This window comes from Oncorhynchus clarkii, chromosome 15 (assembly GCF_045791955.1).
Source record: "Oncorhynchus clarkii lewisi isolate Uvic-CL-2024 chromosome 15, UVic_Ocla_1.0, whole genome shotgun sequence".
Lineage (NCBI taxonomy): Eukaryota > Metazoa > Chordata > Actinopteri > Salmoniformes > Salmonidae > Oncorhynchus > Oncorhynchus clarkii.
Window position 1 is genome coordinate 23858844 of NC_092161.1, and position 20327 is coordinate 23879170.

The window sequence follows — 20327 nt, forward strand, 5'->3', positions numbered from 1 at the left end:
TAAATAGTACCCTCAAAACAACAATCTCAACATCAACAGTGAAGAGGCGACTCCGTGATGCTGGCCTTCTAGGCAGAGTTCCTCTGTCCAGTGTCTGTGTTCTTTTGCCGATCTTAATCTTTTATTTTGGTCTGAGATATGACATTTTCTTTGCAACTCTGCCTAGAAGGCCATCCTGGAGTTGTCTCTTCACTCTTGACGTTGAGACTGGCCTAAAGAAGGCTCGTTGTATTGCTTCTTTAAGCAGAACAACAGTTTTCAGTTGTGCTAACATAATTGCAAAAGGGTTTAGGTATTCCACAACAAAATATGCCGTTTCCAGCTACAATAGTCATGTACAACATTAACAATGTCTACACTGTATATCTGATCAATTTGATGTGATTTTAATGGACAAAAAATGACCCCAAACTTTTGAACGGTAGTGTATCATTGTTATGGTTAAAGGAGCAATTCGGAATTGGTGGTACATCCATTTTGGGACTTTTCATTCAAATCAGTAATATATTAGTATAGCCATTGAAGAATATACCTTCCTCCTTATTAGATTAGTTTAACTGTCGTACCCAGTAAGAATCCAAAATATAGGCTTGTTTTACTATATTGTCTAAACAATGTAATTGCAAATTAACTCTGTATAGCTTCAAAACATGGTTAAAAGTATATGTAATTGTGGGTAGCCATTGCACCCTTTAGCTCTGTCAATGAATTTGACAGTGGTTTAATTTCTCCAGCCCAATCCCGTAGCTATTTAACAAGCCGAGTGGCGGGGTGCGTGCTTTATTGTTTTTTTTGTATCCCAGATTGTCCCTTTAAGAGTAATGTTGATGGGCTTTTGTGTGTAATACCAGCTGAAACTGGGAAGTCAATAATAAGCACAGAGAACAATGAAATGTACTTCTTGTAATAGGGCATGCCTTTTCTTTTGGAAAACACATTGTGGTGAATTGAGTAGGTCAATGGTCATACCGTGTTTTAAAGCATGCCAGGATGGGTGAAATGTAAGGTCAAGTCTGTGAACGCAATTGGCGTCAACATCCACAACCTCATTTCAGAAAGTTGGTGTGTATGTGACTCGCCCTGCTATTCAAGCGCCCTGCTGCCGATGTCTCATTTTCAACTCAATACAACAATCAGCGGAGGCTCCAAACTTGATTCTGGCTCTCACAGCCACATCAATAACATTTCTGCTGATGTTCCCTGCTCATCACTTTGGATAAGTTAGACAGAGTTATTTTATCTGGTAAAAATCGACGGCAACATATTCCTTGATATCTAAGTGCATACAGTAATGTCTGTTTCCCCACAGACCACACCCTTTTAACCAGATCCATAGCATATAGGTCAGGGCAACTCTGACTGACAGTCATGGGCAAACTGATCAGAAATAGCATTGACTTGTCTCATGAGATCATGTCACTGATCCCTCATCAATAGCCCATGATGCTCTCTCTCTGAGTGGAGAGATCTGGTTGGGACAGCGAGTGAAGCTTCCCATCCCCTCTGCTTCGATACGGAGGCGTTGAGACATCATGGAGACGTCTTTTCCCTAATTAGTCTGATTATCTCGTGTTGTTAATTGTTCCCCATTGTAGTATTCAGTATGCACGTACCCAGGCTGCTGGGTTGTAAATCAGAGATGGTGATGAGCAGGTATCCTGAGGAGATGGTTCCCTCTGTTGTTTCCCAATCAGCTCTGTTTGTAGTTCAAATAGCAATAATCAAAATGTCTCCCTCGGAATTTCCGTGCGTCTTTTGACTTCAGGCGCTGGCAGTCTTCACATTGATGGAAAGTTTGCACCTGTGTTGATGTGTCTTTACAGTACCACAGACATAACTATGTCGCTGGGCTCTCTGTGGATTGTGGATTCTGGCTAGCATAACATATCATGTCCTCTCTTGCATTATTACTCTATACTGTGCTGATCTACTGGAAATTATTCATGATTCAATGAAGATGCTTATCACACCTTTGAAAATGACCAAAAATGTTTTATTCAATTTGTTATTTTATAGAACTTCAACCCAAAAATGTTCAACAACCCCAAAGATATCATATATAGATACCAAAAAGGAAATTAAATACAACATCCACTTTAACCACATGGCACTGTGTTGAAATGGACACGTATCTCCCTGAGACAGGTCAGCTTGGGGCAGTATGATGTTAAGTCTGCCTGTGTAATGTGTCGGTGCGAGAACTTCGGCAGATCAACCCCAGTCAACAGGGGTGCCTGTAAAGTTTGCCTTTAATTTGAATGTGAAACCGTCTGACGTTTTTCAGAGCAACACTCGCTGTGCCGCCGACTTGCACTACACAGTTTAAAGGTCCAGTCACCTACTGTACAGCTTTGACATTCCCCTTTACTACCCTTGGATTTGAATTGCGAATGAGGGACTGTGTAATCGGACTCGGCAGAGAACTCAGCACTTCACTTTGGGTGGGCATTATAATGAGCCTCATATAATTATAATGAGCCGTATATGTTGATTACACCAGAGACTATTGTGGGAGTGCACAATACATGACATATCCTACTATTCATTTTGACTTGATCGATATGCCGCAAAAGGGTGGCATGTCAACTATAGCTACAATTAGAAACTGGGTGGTTCGAGCCCTGAATGCAGATTGGCTGAAAGTCATGGTATATCAGACCGTATACCACCGGTATGACAAATCCTTTATTTTTACTGCTCTAATTACATTGGTAGACAGTTTACAATAGCAGTAAGGCACCTCTGAGGCTTGTGGTATATGGCCAATTGTGTCGGTCATAAGAACAGCCCTTAGCCGTGGTATATTAACCATATACAGTACCACTCCCCCTCGTGCCTTATTGCTTAATTGTACTATATGATATGATGGGTATGGTTTATTAATGTAAATACAGTGAGGAAGTTTGCTGGCAAAGTTGAACCATTATTCTCCAAAGTTTGAGTCAAGCTAAGTATGGACAAGGCAAGCTTATCACCTCCATGGCTTTGAGTGATGCTTTGCACAAGTTTCCCACTTGTATCGGAAAGTCATTGTGGGTCGGCTACCTTTTTGTCTCTTTGAAATTGTCTTTCAGAGTCATGAATCAAAGTGTGCTATGGATTTGTTCTGTTTTAAGAGTAATTGCTGCCTAGGTCTGGGCCTTTTCCCTCTAATCTCCTTGACTTCAGACAGGAAATCTGAGAACACATAGATCCATATCTCAGGGCCACCTTGATGTGCAGTAACGATACATTCCCTACATGATAATTATAGATCTCCCCAGCTGCCAAAACCTTCCCCAAGACCTTGTTTTGCATGCAGGAAAATGCTGGCCTGGCTAAGAGGCTGTAGGACCTCTTAGGACCTCTGTCAAGGAGCAGGGATATTTGTCCATCCAATGTAGTGGGGCAGTATACTGTACTTGGGCTCAGTTTTCACCTAAAATAGATCCCTAATGAGAGCAACTATGCCAAGTACACCAAGAACTAGATGCCATAGAGTTGTCATAGATCAGACCTCTGCTTAGCAACCGAGTAACGCCTTTGTATAAAGTGACAGCTTGACCTTGGATTGTTGTTTTGGATCGTCTTTTGTTGGCCTCAAGAGTCGCAATAGTGCTTTGATAAAAGAGCTTGCCCCAGAACTTGTCAGCAATAAATCATATTGTAGGGAATTAAGTTACCGCCCTGAAACTTTGATTCCAGTCGTTATTGTTCAGTTGTAAGACTTTGGAGATAGGCCTCGAATATCAATGTGCCATATTAAAGACATAAAAGCGACACAAGGCTATACATGAACGTACACTGAGTGTACAAAACATTAAGAGCACCTTCCTAATTTTGAGTTGAACCCCTCCCTTTTGGCCTCAGAACAGCCTGAATTCATTGGTGCATGGAGTCCTACAAGGTGTCAAAAGTGTTCCCCAGGGATGCTGGCCAATGTTGACTCCAATACTTCCCACGTTTATGTCAAGTTGACGAGATAAGTGGTGGATAACTCTTGATACACACGGGAAACTGTTGAGCGTGAAAACCCCAGCAGCGTTGCAGTTCTTGACACAAATCGGTGCGCCTGGCACCTATCACCATACCCCGTTCAAAGGCACGTAAATGTTTTGTCTTGCTTAAAAATCCTTCTTTAACCGGTCTCCCCCCCTTCATCTACAATGATTGAAGTGGATTTAACAAGTGACATCAATAAGGTATCATAGTGGATTCACCTGACATCGATGTCATGGAAAGAGCAGGCGTTCATAATGTTTTGTACACTCCGTGTGTACCTCTGAAGGCAAGCATACAGCATCTCTTGTGCGAGAACATTGCAGAGGACATTTTTCCCTTTTAAGTCCCACTTAACATATTCCTTTGGTGGTTCTCTCTGCAAAGAGCTAATAGAGCCCATCAGTCATAACCAATGAACCATCATTTGCATCTGATCATTCAAATGCAGCAAAAGGCAATTCTCTTCCTTTGCAGACATTTAAAATGTGGGGATTTGACATATAGAGCCCTCACCAGCTTTCATTTGAGCAGAGGGCTGAGTTGTTTTGGTGGAAAATATGCAGACTATAACGGAAATGAAACAATGTTTCTTCGAATGTTAAGCGAACCATGAAGGAAGAACCGTGTGTGGGTTTATGTTATGATATTATTATTATGGAGCATGTTAGTTTGAACTTTAGAGTTAATCATTGACTGGATAACAATAGTTGTCACCAGAGGTGTACAAATTGTGCGGTTTGATAGGGAAACAATTGGTAAACAATTTGGACAAATAATGTTTTCAGTGTCAATTTGTTTCTGTGTCTTTTTTTCTGAAGAAACAGTACATTTGACAGTGGCTATGTAAAGTTTGGAACCCTGTAACTTTACCAGATGTTATTGCAGACGTGCACCCACAGTCTCTAGCTATCTAGCAGTCTCTGACTGTCCCTGAATAATCTATTCTCACGAGGGACCATTCCCCTTTTTTTATATTCAGCAAAACATCTGCACCATATGCTTCTTCCAGGGAGGGCTGAGAAGTGGTCATAATGACTGCAGGAGAGATGGAGAGGAGAGAAGGAGACTGAGATGAAGAGGCGAGAGAGGCTGAGAAGGAGAGGCAGGGGAGAGAGAGACTGAGAAGGAGAGGCAGGAGAGAAGGAGACTGAGAAGGAGAGGCAGGAGAGAGGGAGACTGAGAAGGAGAGGCGAGAGAGGTTGAGAAGGAGAGGCAGGAGAGGGAGACTGAGAAGGAGAGGCGAGAGAGACTGAGAAGGAGAGGCGAGAGAGACTGAGAAGGAGAGACAGGAGAGAGGGAGATTGAGTAGGAGATGAGGGAGAGAGGGCGACTGAGAAGGAGAGGCGAGAGAGATTGAGATGGAGAGGGAGAGAGAAAAGGAGGGAGACTGAGATGGCGAGAGAGACCGATATGGAGAGGCAGGAGAGATGGAGACTGAGATGGAGATGAGGGAGAGAGGGCGACTGAGATGGAGAGGCGAGAGAGACCGAGATGGAGAGGCAGCAGAGAGGGAGACTGAGATGGAGGCAGGAGAGAGGGAGGCTGAGATGGAGAGGCAGCAGAGAGGGAGACTGAGATGGAGAGGCAGGAGAGAGGGAGGCTGAGATGGAGAGGCAGCAGAGAGGGAGACTGAGATGGAGAGGCGAGAGAGACCGAGATGGAGAGGCAGGAGAGATGGAGACTGAGATGGAGAGGCGAGAGAGGGCGACTGAGATGGAGAGGCAGGAGAGAGGGAGACTGAGATGGAGGAGAGGCAGGAGAGGCAGGAGAGACTGAGATGGAGAGGCAAGAGAGATTGAGATGGAGAGGCGAGAGATTGAGACTGAGATGGAGAGGCAGGAGAGAGGGAGACTGATATGAAAAGGAGAGAGAGAGAGACTGAGAAGAGAGGCAGAAGAGATGGAGACTGAGAAGGAGAGGCAGGAGAGAGGGAAACTGAGCAGGAGAGGGAGAGAGGGAGACTGAGATGGAGAGGCAGGAGAGACTGAGATGGAGAGGCAGGAAGAGGGAGACTGAGTGGAGATGCAGGAGAAAGGGAGACAGATGGAGAGACAGGAGAGAGGTTACTGAGATGGAGAGGCGAGAGAGAGACTGAGATGGAGAGGCAGGAGAGAGGGAGACTGAGATGGAGAGACAGGAGAGAGGGAGACTGAGATGGAGAGGCAAGAGAGACTGAGATGGAGAGGCAGGAGAGAGGGAGACTGAGAAGGGGAGACAGGAGAGAGGGAGACTGAGAGAAATGGAAGAGAGATTGAGATGGAGAGGCAGAACAGAGGGAGACGGAGATGGAGAGGCAGGAGAGAGGTAGCCTGATGTGGAGAGGCCGGAGAGAGGTCGACTGAGGAGAGGCGAGAGAGACTGAGATGGAGAGAGGAAGACGGAGAAGGAGAGGCAAGAGAGAGGGAGACTGATATGAAAAGGAGAGAGAGAGACTGAGAAGGAGAGGCAGAAGAGAGGGAGACTGAGAAGGAGAGGCAGAAGAGAGGGAAACTGAGAAGGAGAGGGAGTAGCGAGGGAGACTGAGATGGAGAGGCAAGAGAGACTGAGATGGATATACAGGAGAGAGGGAGACTGAGAAGGGGATGCAGGAGAGAGGGAGACTGAGAAGAAATGGAGAGAGAGGGAAACTGAGAAGGGGATGCAGAACAGAGGAGGACTAAGATGGAGAGGCAGGAGAGAGGTAGCCTGATGTGGAGATGCAGGAGAGAGGGAGACAGATGGAGAGGCCGGAGAGAGGTCGACTGAGAAGGAGAGGCGAGAGAGACTGAGATGTAGAGGCAGGAGAGAGGGCGACTGAGAAGGAGAGGCGAGAGAGACAGATGGAGAGGCAGGAGAGAGGGAGACTGAGAAGGAGAGGCAGGAGAGAGGGAGAAGGAGAGGCGAGAGAGACTGAGACAGAGAGGCAGGAGAGAGGGCGACTGAGAAGGAGAGGCGAGAGAGATTGAGACGGAGAGGCAGGAGAGAGGGAGACTGAGAAGGAGAGGAGAGAGAGACAGATGGAGATGCAGGAGAGAGGGAGACGGAGAAGGAGAGGCAAGAGAGATTGAGATGGAGAGGCAAGAGAGAGGGAGACGGAGAAGGAGAGGCAGAAGAGATGGAGACTAAGATGGAGAGGCAGGAAGAGAGGGAGACCGAGAAGGAGAGGCAGGAGAGATGGAGACTAAGATGGAGAGGCAGGAGAGAGGGAGACTGAGAAGGAGAGGCAAGAGAGACAGATGGAGAGGCAGGAGAGAGGGAGACCGAGAAGGAGAGGCAGGAGAGAGGGAGAACGAGATGGAGAGGCAGGAGAGAGGGAGACTGAGAAGAAAAGGAGAGAGAAGGAGACTGAGAAGAAGAGGCAGAAGAGAGGGAGACTGAGAAGGAGAGGCAGGAGAGAGGGAAACTGAGAAGAGGGAGTAGCGAGGGAGACTGAGAAGGAGAGGCAGGAGAGAGGGAGACTGAGAAGGAGAGGCAAGAGAGATTGAGATGGAGAGAGGAAGACGGAGAAGGAGAGGCAAGAGAGAGGGAGACTGATATGAAAAGGAGAGAGAGAGACTGAGGAGGCAGAAGAGAGGGAGACTGAGAAGGAGAGGCAGGAGAGAGGGAAACTGAGAAGGAGAGGCGAGAGAGACTGAGATGGAGAGGCAGGAGAGATTGAGATGGAGAGAGGAAGACGGAGAAGGAGAGGCAAGAGAGAGGGAGACTGATATGAAAAGGAAAGAGAGAGACTGAGAAGGAGAGGCAGAAGAGAGGGAGACTGAGAAGGAGAGGCAGGAGAGAGGGAAACTGAGAAGGAGAGGGAGTAGCGAGGGAGACTGAGATGGAGAGGCAAGAGAGACTGAGATGGAGATACAGGAGAGAGGGAGACTGAGAAGAAATGGAGAGGGAGGGAAACTGAGAAGGGGATGCAGAACAGAGGAGGACTAAGATGGAGAGGCAGGAGAGAGGTAGCCTGATGTGGAGATGCAGGAGAGAGGGAGACAGATGGAGAGGCCGGAGAGAGGTCGACTGAGAAGGAGAGGCGAGAGAGACTGAGATGGAGAGACAGGAGAGAGGGAGATGGAGAAGGAGAGGCAGCAGAGATTGAGATGGAGAGAGGACGACGGAGAAGGAGAGGCGAGAGAGACTGAGATGGAGAGGCAGGAGAGAGGGAGACTGAGAAGGAGAGGCAGGAGAGAGGGAGACTGAGAAGGAGAGGCAAGAGAGACAGATGGAGAGGCAGGAGAGAGGGAGACTCAGATGGAGAGGCAGGAGAGAGGGAGAAGGAGAAGGAGAGAGAGACTGAGATGGAGATGCAGGAGAGAGGGAGACGGAGAAGGAGAGGCAAGAGAGATTGAGACGGAGAGGCAGGAGAGAGGGAGACTGAGAAGGAGAGGAGAGAGAGACTGAGATGGAGATGCAGGAGAGAGGGAGACGGAGAAGGAGAGGCAAGAGAGATTGAGATGGAGAGAGGAAGACGGAGAAGGAGAGGCGAGAGAGACTGAGAAGGAGAGGCAGAAGAGATGGAGACTGAGAAGGAGAAGCAGGAAGAGAGGGAGACCGAGAAGGAGAGGCAGGAGAGATGGAGACTAAGATGGAGAGGCAGGAGAGAGGGAGACTGAGAAGGAGAGGCAAGAGAGACAGATGGAGAGGCAGGAGAGAGGGAGACCGAGAAGGAGAGGCAGGAGAGAGGGAGAACGAGATGGAGAGGCAGGAGAGAGGGAGACTGAGAAGAAAAGGAGAGAGAAGGAGACTGAGAAGAAGAGGCAGAAGAGAGGGAGACTGAGAAGGAGAGGCAGGAGAGAGGGAAACTGAGAAGAGGGAGTAGCGAGGGAGACTGAGAAGAAAAGTAGAGAGAAGGAGACTGAGAAGAGGCAGAAGAGAGGGAGACTGAGAAGGAGAGGCAGGAGAGAGGGAGACTGAGAAGGAGAGGCAAGAGAGACAGATGGAGAGGCAGGAGAGAGGGAGACTGAGAAGGAAAGGCAAGAGAGATTGAGATGGAGAGAAGAAGACGGAGAAGGAGAGGCGAGAGAGACTGAGATGGAGAGGCATGAGAGAGGGAGACTGAAAAGAAAAGGAGAGAGAGAGACTGAGAAGGAGAGGCAGAAGAGATGGAGACTGAGAAGGAGAAGCAGGAGAGAGGGAGACCGAGAAGGAGAGGCAGGAGAGAGGGAGAACGAGATGGAGAGGCAGGAGAGAGGGAGACTAAGATGGAGAGGCAGGAGAGAGGGAGACTGAGAAGAAAAGGATAGAGAAGGAGACTGAGAAGAAGAGGCAGAAGAGAGGGAGACTGAGAAGGAGAGGCAGGAGAGAGGGAAACTGAGAAGAAGAGGGAGTAGCGAGGGAGACTGAGATGGAGAGGCAAGAGAGACTGAGATGGAGACACAGGAGAGAGGGAGACTGAGATGGAGAGGCAGGAGAGATGGAGACTGAGAAGAAATGGAGAGAGAGGGAGACTGAGAAGGGGATGCAGAACAGAGGAAGACTGAGATGGAGAGGCAGGAGAGAGGTAGCCTGATGTGGAGATGCAGGAGAGAGGGAGACAGATGGAGGCCGGAGAGAGGTCGACTGAGAAGGAGAGGCGTGAGAGACTGAGATGGAGAGGCAGGAGAGAGGGAGACTCAGATGGAGAGGCAGGAGAGAGGGAGAAGGAGAGGCAGGAGAGAGTGAGACTGAGAAGGAGAGGCAGGAGAGAGTGAGACTGAGAAGGAGAGGCAGGAGAGAGGGAGAATGAGAAGGAGAGGCAAGAGAGAAAGATGGAGAGGCGTGAGAGAGGGAGACTGAGAAGGAGAGGCGAGAGAGACTGAGATGGAGAGATGGAGACTGAGAAGAAAAGGAGGAAAGGGAGACTGAGGTGGAGTGGCAGGAGAGAGGGGGATTGAGATGGAGAGGCAAGAGAGAGGCAGACTGAGATGGAGAGGCAGGAGACAGGGAGACGGAAAAGGAGAGGCGAGAGAGACTGAGATGGAGAGGCAGGAGAGAGGGAGACTGAGAAGGAGAGGCAGGAGAGAGGGAGACTGAGAAGGAGAGGCAAGAGAGACAGATGGAGAGGCAGGAGAGAGGTTGACTGAGAAGGAGAGGCGAGAGAGACTGAGATGGAGAGGCAGGAGAGAGGGAGACGGAGAAGGAGAGGCAAGAGAGATTGAGATGGAGAGAGTTAGACGGAGAAGGAGACGCGAGAGAGACTGAGATGGAGAGGCAGGAGAGAGGGCGACTGAGAAGGAGAGACGAGAGAGACTGAGATGGAGAGGCAGGAGAGAGGGAGACTGAGAAGGAGAGGCAAGAGAGACAGATGGAGAGGCAGGAGAGAGGGAGACTCAGATGGAGAGGCAGGAGAGAGGGAGAAGGAGAGGCGAGAGAGACTGAGATGGGGAGAGGGAGACGGAGAAGGATAGGCGAGAGAGACTGAGATGGAGAGGCAGGAGAGAGGGAGCCTGATGTGGAGATGCAGGAGAGAGGGAGACGGATGGAAAGGCAGGAGAGAGGTCAACTGAGAAGGAGAGGCGAGAGAGACTGAGATGGAGAGGCAGGAGAGAGGGAGACGGAGATGGAAAGGCAAGAGAGACTGAGATGGAGACACAGGAGAGAGGGAGACTGAAATGGAGAGGCAGGAGAGAGGGCGACTGAGAAGGAGAGGCGAGAGAGACAGATGGAGAGGCAGGAGAGAGGTCGACTGAGAAGGAGAGGCGTGAGAGACTGAGATGGAGAGGCATGAGAGAGGACGACGGAGAAGGAGAGGCGAGAGAGACTGAGATGCAGAGGCAGGAGAGAGGGCGACTGAGAAGGAGAGGCGAGAGAGACTGAGATGGAGAGGCAGGAGAGAGGGAGACTGAGAAGGAGAGGGAGGAGAGAGGGAGACTAAGATGGAGAGGCAGGAGAGAGGGAGAAGGAGAGGCGAGAGAGACTGAGATGGAGAGGCAGGAGAGAGGGAGACTGAGAAGGAGAGGCAGGAGAGAGGGAGACTGAGATGGAGAGGCAAGAGAGACAGATGGAGAGAGGGAGACTCAGATGGAGAGGCAGGAGAGAGGGAGAAGGAGAGGCAAGAGAGACTGAGATGGAGAGGCAGGAGAGAGGGAGACGGAGAGGCAAGAGAGATTGAGATGAGAGAGTTAGACGGAGAAGGAGACGCGAGAGAGACTGAGATGGAGAGGCAGGAGAGAGGGCGACTGAGAAGGAGAGACGAGAGAGACAGATGGAGAGGCAGGAGAGAGGGAGACTGAGAAGGAGAGGCAGGAGAGAGGGAGACTGAGATGGAGAGGCAAGAGAGACAGATGGAGAGGCAGGAGAGAGGGAGACTCAGATGGAGAGGCAGGAGAGAGGGAGAAGGAGAGGCGAGAGAGACTGAGATGGAGAGGCAGGAGAGAGGGCGACTGAGAAGGAGAGGCGAGAGAGATTGAGATGGAGAGGCAGGAGAGAGGGAGACTGAGAAGGAGAGGCAGGAGAGAGGGAGACTGAGAAGGAGAGGCAAGAGAGACAGATGGAGAGGCAGGAGAGAGGGAGACTCAGATGGAGAGGCAGGAGAGAGGGAGAAGGAGAGGCGAGAGAGACTGAGATGGAGAGGCAGGAGAGAGGGCGACTGAGAAGGAGAGGCGAGAGAGACTGAGATGCAGAGGCAGGAGAGAGGGAGACTGAGAAGGAGAGGCAGGAGAGAGGGAGACTCAGAAGGAGAGGCAGGAGAGAGGGAGAAGGAGAGGCGAGAGAGACTGAGATGGAGAGGCAGGAGAGAGGGAGACTGAGAAGGAGAGGCAGGAGAGAGGGAGACTGAGATGGAGAGGCAAGAGAGACAGATGGAGAGAGGGAGACTCAGATGGAGAGGCAGGAGAGAGGGAGAAGGAGAGGCAAGAGAGACTGAGATGGAGAGGCAGGAGAGAGTGAGACTGAGAAGGAGAGGCAGGAGAGAGGGAGAATGAGAAGGAGAGGCAAGAGAGACAGATGGAGAGGCGTGAGAGAGGGAGACTGAGATGGAGAGGCAGGAGAGATGGAGACTGAGAAGAAAAGGAGGAAAGGGAGACTGAGGTGGAGTGGCAGGAGAGAGGGGGATTGAGATGGAGAGGCAAGAGAGAGGCAGACTGAGATGGAGAGGCAGGAGAGAGGGAGACGGAAAAGGAGAGGCGAGAGAGACTGAGATGGAGAGGCAGGAGAGAGGGAGACTGAGAAGGAGAGGCAAGAGAGACAGTTGGAGAGGCAGGAGAGAGGGAGACTCAGATGGAGTGCTAGGAGAGAGGGAGAAGGAGAGGCGAGAGAGACTGAGATGGAGAGGCAGGAGACAGGGAGAAGGAGAAGGAGAGGCAGGAGAGATGGAGCCTGATTTGGAGAGTTGAGAGAGGGAGACTGAGATGGAGAGGCGAGAGAGACAGAGATGGAGAGGCAGGAGAGAGGGAGACTGAGAAGGAGAGGCAGGAGAGAGGGAGAAGGAGAGGCAGGAGAGAGGGAGACTGAGAAGGAGAGGCAGCAGAGAGGGAGAAGGAGAGGCAAGAGAGACTGAGATGAGAGGCAGGAGAGAGGGAGACGGAGAAGGAGAGGCGAGAGAGACTGAGATGGAGAGGCAGGAGAGAAGGCGACTGAGAAGGAGAGGCGAGAGAGACTGAGATGGAGAGGCAGGAGAGAGGGAGACTGAGAAGGAGAGGCAGCAGAGAGGGAGACTGAGGTGGAGAGACAGGAGAAAAGGAGGGAGACTGAGGTGGAGAGACAGGAGAAAAGGAGGGAGACTGAGATGGACAGGGAGAGAGATTAAGATGGAGAGGCAGGATAGAGGGAGACTGAGATGGAGAGGCGAGAGAGACAGAGATGGAGAGGCAGGAGAGAGGGAGACGGAGACGGAGAGGCGAGAGAGAGATTGGAGAGGCAGGAGAGGGAGACTGAGATGGAGATGAGGCGAGAGGGACTGAGACGGAGAGGGAGAGGCAGGAGAGAGGGGCGAGGCGGTAGAGGCTGAGAGAGAGGCAGGAGAGAGACTGAGATGGAGAGGCAGGAGAGATGGGAGACGGAGAAGGAGAGGCAGAGAGATTGAGATGGAGAGAGGAAGACGGAGAAGGAGAGGCGAGAGATGACTGAGATGGAGAGGCAGGAGAGAGGGAGACTGAGATGGACAGGAGATAGAGAGACTGAGAAGGAGAGGCAGGAGAGAGGGAGCCTGATGTGGAGATGCAGGAGAGAGGGAGACGGATGGAGAGGCAGGAGAGAGGTTACTGAGAAGGAGAGGCGAGAGAGACTGAGACTGGAGAGGCAGAGAGAGAGGGAGACGGAGATGGGGAGGCAGAACAGAGAGGACTGAGATGGAGACACAGGAGAGAGGGAGACTGAGAAGGAGAGGCAGGAGAGATGGAGACTGAGAAGAAATGGAGAGAGAGGGAGACTGAGGGGGATGCAGGACAGAGGAGGATTGAGATGGAGAGGCAGGAGAGAGGTAGCCTGATGTGAAGATGCAGGAGAGAGGGAGACAGATGGAGAGGCCGGAGAGAGGTCGACTGAGAAGGAGAGGCGATAGAGACTGAGATGGAGAGACAGGAGAGAGGGAGATGGAGAAGGAGAGGCAGCAGAGATTGAGATGGAGAGAGGACGACGGAGAAGGAGAGGCGAGAGAGACTGAGATGGAGAGGCAGGAGAGAGGGAGACTGAGAAGGAGAGGCGAGAGAGATTGAGATGGAGAGGCAGGAGAGAGGGAGACTGAGAAGGAGAGGCAGGAGAGAGGGAGACTGAGAAGGAGAGGCAAGAGAGACAGATGGAGAGGCATGGGGAGAGGGAGACAGAGAAGGAGAGGCAGGAGAGAGGGAGACTGAGAAGGAGAGGCAAGAGAGACTGAGATGCAGAGGCAGGAGAGAGGGCGACTGAGAAGGAGAGGCGAGCGAGACTGAGATGGAGAGGCAGGAGAGAGGGAGTCTGAGAAGGAGAGTCAGGAGAGAGGGAGACTGAGAAGGAGAGGCAAGAGAGACAGATGGAGAGGCAGGAGAGAGGGAGACTCAGATGGAGAGGCAGGAGAGAGGGAGAAGGAGAGGCGAGAGAGACTGAGATGGAGAGGCAGGAGAGAGGGAGACTGAGAAGGAGAGGCAGGAGAGAGGGAGACTGAGATGGAGAGGCAAGAGAGACAGGTGGAGAGAGGGAGACTCAGATGGAGAGGCAGGAGAGAGGGAGAAGTAGAGGCAAGAGAGACAGATGGAGAAGCAGGAGAGAGGGAGACTGAGGAGAGGCAAGAGAGACTGAGATGGAGAGGCAGGAGAGAGGGAGAAGGAGAGGCGAGAGAGACTGAGATGGAGAGGCAGGAGAGAGGGAGACTGAGAAGGAGAGGCAGGAGAGAGGGAGAATGAGACGGAGAGGCAAGAGAGACAGATGGAGAGGCAGGAGAGAGGGAGACTGAGATGGAGAGGCAGGAGAGAGGGAGACTGAGAAGAAAATGAGAGAGAAGGAGACTGAGAAGAAGAGGCAGAAGAGAGGGAGACTGAGAAGGAGAGGGAGTAGCGAGGGAGACTGAGAAGGGAGAGAGAAGGAGACTGAGAAGAAAAGCAGAAGAGAGGGAGACTGAGAAGGAGAGGCAGGAGAGAGGGAGACTGAGAAGGAGAGGCAAGAGAGACAGATGGAGAGGCAGGAGAGAGGGAGACTCAGATGGAGAGGCAGGAGAGAGGGAGACTGAGAAGGAGAGGCAGGAGAGAGGGAGAATGAGACGGAGAGGCAAGAGAGACAGATGGAGAGGCAGGAGAGAGGGAGACTGAGATGGAGAGGCAGGAGAGAGGGAGACTGAGAAGAAAATGAGAGAGAAGGAGACTGAGAAGAAGAGGCAGAAGAGAGGGAGACTGAGAAGGAGAGGGAGTAGCGAGGGAGACTGAGAAGAAAAGGAGAGAGAAGGAGACTGAGAAGAAAAGCAGAAGAGAGGGAGACTGAGAAGGAGAGGCAGGAGAGAGGGAGACTGAGAAGGAGAGGCAAGAGAGACAGATGGAGAGGCAGGAGAGAGGGAGACTCAGATGGAGAGGCAGGAGAGAGGGAGAAGGAGAAGGAAAGGCAAGAGAGATTGAGATGGAGAGAGGAAGAGCGAGGGAGACTGAGAAGAAAAGGAGAGAGAGAGACTGAGAAGGAGAGGCAGAAGAGATGGAGACTGAGAAGGAGAAGCAGGAGAGAGGGAGAACGAGATGGAGAGGCAGGAGAGATGGAGACTGAGAAGGAGAGGGAGGAGAGAGGGAGAACGAGATGGAGAGGCAGGAGAGATGGAGACTAAGATGGAGAGGCAGGAGAGAGGGAGACTGAGATGGAGAGGGAGTAGCGAGGGAGACTGAGATGGAGAGGCAAGAGAGACTGAGATGAGGACACAGGAGAGAGGGAGACTGAGATGGAGAGGCAGGAGAGAGGGAGAAGGAGAAGGAGAGGCAAGAGAGATTGAGATGGAGAGAGGAAGACGGAGAGGCGAGAGGCGAGAGAGACTGAGATGGAGAGGCAGGAGAGAGGGAGACTGAGAAGAAAATGATAGAGAAGGAGACTGAGAAGAAGAGGCAGAAGAGATGGAGACTGAGAAGGAGAGGCAGGAGAGATGGAAACTGAGAAGGAGAGGGAGTAGCGAGGGAGACTGAGATGGAAAGGCAAGAGAGACTGAGATGGAGACACAGGAGAGAGGGAGACTGAGATGGAGAGGCAGGAGAGATGGAGACAGAAGAAATGGAGAGAGAGGGAGACTAGAAGGGGATGCAGAACAGAGGAGGACTGAGATGGAGAGGCAGGAGAGAGGTAGCCTGATGTGGAGATGCAGGAGAGAGGGAGACGGAGGTGGAGAGGCAGGAGAGAGGGAGACAGATGGAGAGGCCGGAGAGAGGGAGACTGAGATGGAGAGGCGAGAGAGACCGATATGGAGAGGCAGGAGAGATGGAGACTGAGATGGAGATGAGGGAGAGAGGGCGACTGAGAAGGAGAGGCGAGAGAGATGGAGAGGCAGGAGAGAGGGAGACAGAAGGCGAGGCGGTAGAGGCTGAGAATGAGAGGCAGGAGAGATGGAAACTGAGATGGAGAGGCAGGAGAGATGGAGACTAAGATGGAGAGGCAGGAGAGATGGAGACTGAGAAGAAAAGGAGAGAGAAGGAGACTGAGAAGGAGAGGCAGAAGAGAGGGAAACTGAGAAGGAGAGGGAGTAGCGAGGGAGACTGAGATGGACAGGCAAGAGAGACTGAGATGGAGAGGCAGGAGAGAGGGAGACTGATGTGGAGATGCAGGAGAAAGGGAGACAGATGGAGAGACAGGAGAGAGGTTACTGAGAAGGAGAGGCGAGAGAGAGGGAGACTGAGAAGAAATGGAGAGAGAGGGAGACTGAGAAGGGGATGCAGAACAGAGGAGGACTGAGATGGAGAGGCAAGAGAGAGGGAGACGGAGAAGGAGAGGCAGGAGAGAGGGAGACTGAGAAGAAATGGAGAGAGAGGGAGACTGAGAAGGGGATGCAGAACAGAGGAGGACTGAGATGAAGATACAGGAGAGAGGGAGACTGAGATGGAGAGGCAGGAGAGAGGGAGATTGAGAAGAAATGGAGAGAGAGGGAGACTGAGAAGGGGATGCAGAACAGAGGAGGACTAAGATGGAGAGGCAGGAGAGAGGTAGCCTGATGTGAAGATGCAGGAGAGAGGGAGACAGATGGAGAGGCCGGAGAGAGGTCGACTGAGAAGGAGAGGCGATAGAGACTGAGATGGAGAGACAGGAGAGAGGGAGATGGAGAAGGAGAGGCAGCAGAGATTGAGATGGAGAGAGGACGACGGAGAAGGAGAGGCGAGAGAGAGGGAGACTGATATGAAAAGGATAGAGAGAGAGACTGAGAAGGAGAGGCAGAAGAGATGGAGACTGAGAAGGAGAAGCAGGAGAGAGGGAGACCGAGAAGGAGAGGCAGGAGAGATGGAGACTAAGATGGAGAGGCAGGAGAGAGGGCGACTGAGAAGGAGAGGCGAGATAGATTGAGATGGAGAGAGGAAGACGGAGTAGGAGAGGCGAGAGAGAGGGAGACTGATATGAAAAGGATAGAGAGAGAGACTGAGAAGGAGAGGCAGAAGAGATGGAGACTGAGAAGGAGAAGCAGGAGAGAGGGAGACCGAGAAGGAGAGGCAGGAGAGATGGAGACTAAGATGGAGAAGCAGGAGAGAGGGAGACTGAGTAGAAAAGGAGATAGAGAGACTGAGAAGGAGAAGTGGGAGAGAGAGAGACTGAGAAGGAGAGGCAGAAGAGATGGAGACTGAGAAGGAGAGGCAGGAGAGAGGGAAACTGAGAAGGAGAGGCAGGAGAGAGGGAAACTGAGAAGGAGAGGGAGTAGCGAGGGAGACTTAGATGGAGAGGCAAGAGAGACGGGGATGGAGATACAGGAGAGAGGGAGACTGAGAGGGAGAGGCAGGAGAGAGGGAGCCTGATGTGGAGATGCAGGAGAAAGGGAGACGGAGGTGGAGAGGCAGGAGAGAGGGAGACAGATGGAGAGGCAGGAGAGAGGGAGACTGAGAAGGAGAGGCGAGAGAGACTGAGATGGAGAGGCAGGAGAGAGGGAGACAGATGGAAAGGCAGGAGAGAGGTCAACTGAGAAGGAGAGGCGAGAGAGACTGAAATGGAGAGGCAGGAGAGAGGGAGACGGAGAAGGAGAGGCAAGAGAGACTGAGATGGAGAGAGGAAGACGGAGTAGGAGAGGCGAGAGAGACTGAGATGGAGAGGCAGGAGAGAGGGCAACTGAGAAGGAGAGGCGAGAGAGACTGAGATGGAGAGGCAGGAGAGAGGGAGACTGAGAAGGAGAGGCAAGAGAGACAGATGGAGAGGCAGGAGAGAAGGAGACTCAGATGGAGAGGCAGGAGAGAGGTAGAAGGAGAGGCGAGAGAGACTGAGATGGAGAGGCAGGAGAAAGGGCGACTGAGAAGGAGAGGCGAGAGAGATTGAGACGGAGAGGCAGGAGAGAGGGAGACTGAGAATAAAAGGAGAGAGAGAAACTGAGAAGGAGAGGCAGGAGAGAGGGAGACCGAGAAAGAGAGGCAAGAGAGACAGATGGAGAGGCAGGAGAGAGGGAGACCGAGAAAGAGAGGCAAGAGAGACAGATGGAGAGGCAGGAGAGAGGGAGACTCAGATGGAGAGGCAGGAGAGAGGGAGAAGGAGAGTCGAGAGAGACTGAGATGGAGAGGCAGGAGAGAGGGAGACGGAGAAGGAGGGGCAAGAGAGATTGAGATGGGGAGAGGGAGACTGAGAAGAAGAGGCGAGAGAGACTGAGATGGAGAGGCAGGAGAGAGGGAGACTGAGAAGAAAAGGAGAGAGAGAGAGACTGAGAAGGAGAGGCAGAAGAGATGGAGACTGAGAAGGAGAAGCAGGAGAGAGGGAGACTGAGAAGGAGATGCAGGAGAGAGGGAGACTGAGAAGGAGAGGCGAGAGAAACTGAGATGGAGAGGCAGGAGAGACGGAGAAGGAGAGGCAAGAGAGATTGAGATGGAGAGAGGAAGACGGAGAAGGAGAGGCGAGAGAGACTGAGATGGAGAGGCAGGAGAGAGGGAGACGGAGAAGGAGAGGCAAGAGAGATTGAGTTGGAGAGATGAAGACGGAGAAGGAAAGGCGAGAGAGACTGAGATGGAGAGGCAAGAGAGAGGGAGACTGATATGAAAAGGATAGAGAGAGACTGAGAAGGAGAGGCAGAAGAGATGGAGACTGAGAAGGAGAAGCAGGAGAGAGGGAGACCGAGAAGGAGAGGCAGGAGAGAGGGAGACTGATATGAAAAGGATAGAGAGAGACTGAGAAGGAGAGGCAGAAGAGATGGAGACCGAGAAGGAGAGGCAGGAGAGAGGGAGACCGAGATGGAGAGGCAGGAGAGAGGGAGACTGAGAAGGAGAGGCAAGAGAGACAGATGGAGAGGCAGGATAGAGGGAGAAGGAGAAGGAAAGGCAAGAGAGATTGAGATGGAGAGAGGAAGACGGAGAAGGAGAGGCGAGAGAGACTGAGATGGAGAGGCAGGAGAGAGGGAGACGGAGAAGGAGAGGCAAGAGAGACTGAGATGGAGATGGAGAGGCAGGAGAGATGGAGACTAAGATGGAGAGGCAGGAGAGAGGGAGACTGAGAAGAAAAGGAGAGAGAAGGTTACTGAGAGGAAGAGGCAGAAGAGAGGGAGACTGAGGAGGCAGGAGAGAGGGAAACTGAGAAGGAGAGGGAGTAGCGAGGGAGACTGAGATGGAGAGGCAAAAGAGACTGAGATGGAGATACAGGAGAGAGGGAGACTGAGATGGAGAGGCAGGAGAGAGGGAGACTGAGAAGAAATGGAGAGAGAGGGAGACTGAAAAGGGGATGCAGAACAGAGGAGGACTGAGCTGGAGAGGCAGGAGAGAGGGAGCCTGATGGAGAGGCAGGAGAGAGGGAGACTGAGAAGGAGAGGCGAGAGAGACTGAGATGGAGAGGCAGGAGAGAGGGAGACAGATGGAAAGGCAGGAGAGAGGTCAACTGAGAAGGAGAGGCAAGAGAGACTGAGATGGAGAGGCAGGAGAGAGGGAGACGGAGAAGGAGAGGCAAGAGAGATTGAGATGGAGAGAGGAAGACGGAGAAGGAGAGGCGAGAGAGACTGAGATGGAGAAGCAGGAGAGAGGGAGACTGAGTAGATTAGGAGATAGAGAGACTGAGAAGGAGAGGCAGAAGAGATGAAGACTGAGAAGGAGAAGCAGGAAGAGAGGGAGACCGAGCAGGAGAGGCAGGAGAGATGGAGACTAAGATGAAGAGGCAGGAGAGAGGGAGACTGAGAAGGAGAGGCAAGAGAGACAGATGGAGAGGCAGGAGAGAGGGAGAAGGAGAAGGAAAGGCAAGAGAGATTGAGATGGAGAGAGGAAGACGGAGAAGGAGAGGCGAGAGAGACTGAGATGGAGAGGCAGAAGAGATGGAGACTGAGAAGGAGAAGCAGCAGAGAGGGAGACCGAGAAGGAGAGGCAGGAGAGAGGGAGAACGAGATGCAGAGAGAGATGGAGAGAGGCAGGAGAGATGGAGCCTGAGTTGGAGAGGTGAGAGAGGGAGACTGAGAAGTAGAGGCGAGAGAGACAGATGGAGAGGCAGGAGAGAGGGAGACTGAGAGAGGCAGGAGAGAGGGAGAAGGAGAAGGAAAGGCAAGAGAGATGGAGAGGCAGGAGAGATGGAGACTGAGAAGAAAAGGAGGAGAGGGAGACTGAGGTGGAGTGGCAGGAGAGAGGGGGATTGAGATGGAGAGGCAAGAGAGAGGCAGACTGAGATGGAGAGGCAGGAGAGAGGGAGACGGAAAAGGAGAGGCGAGAGAGACTGAGATGGAGACGCAGGAGAGAGGGAGACTGAGAAGGAGAGGCAAGAGAGACAGTTGGAGAGGCAGGAGAGAGGGAGACTCAGATGGAGTGCTAGGAGAGAGGGAGAAGGAGAGGCGAGAGAGACTGCGATGGAGAGGCAGGAGACAGGGAGAACGAGAG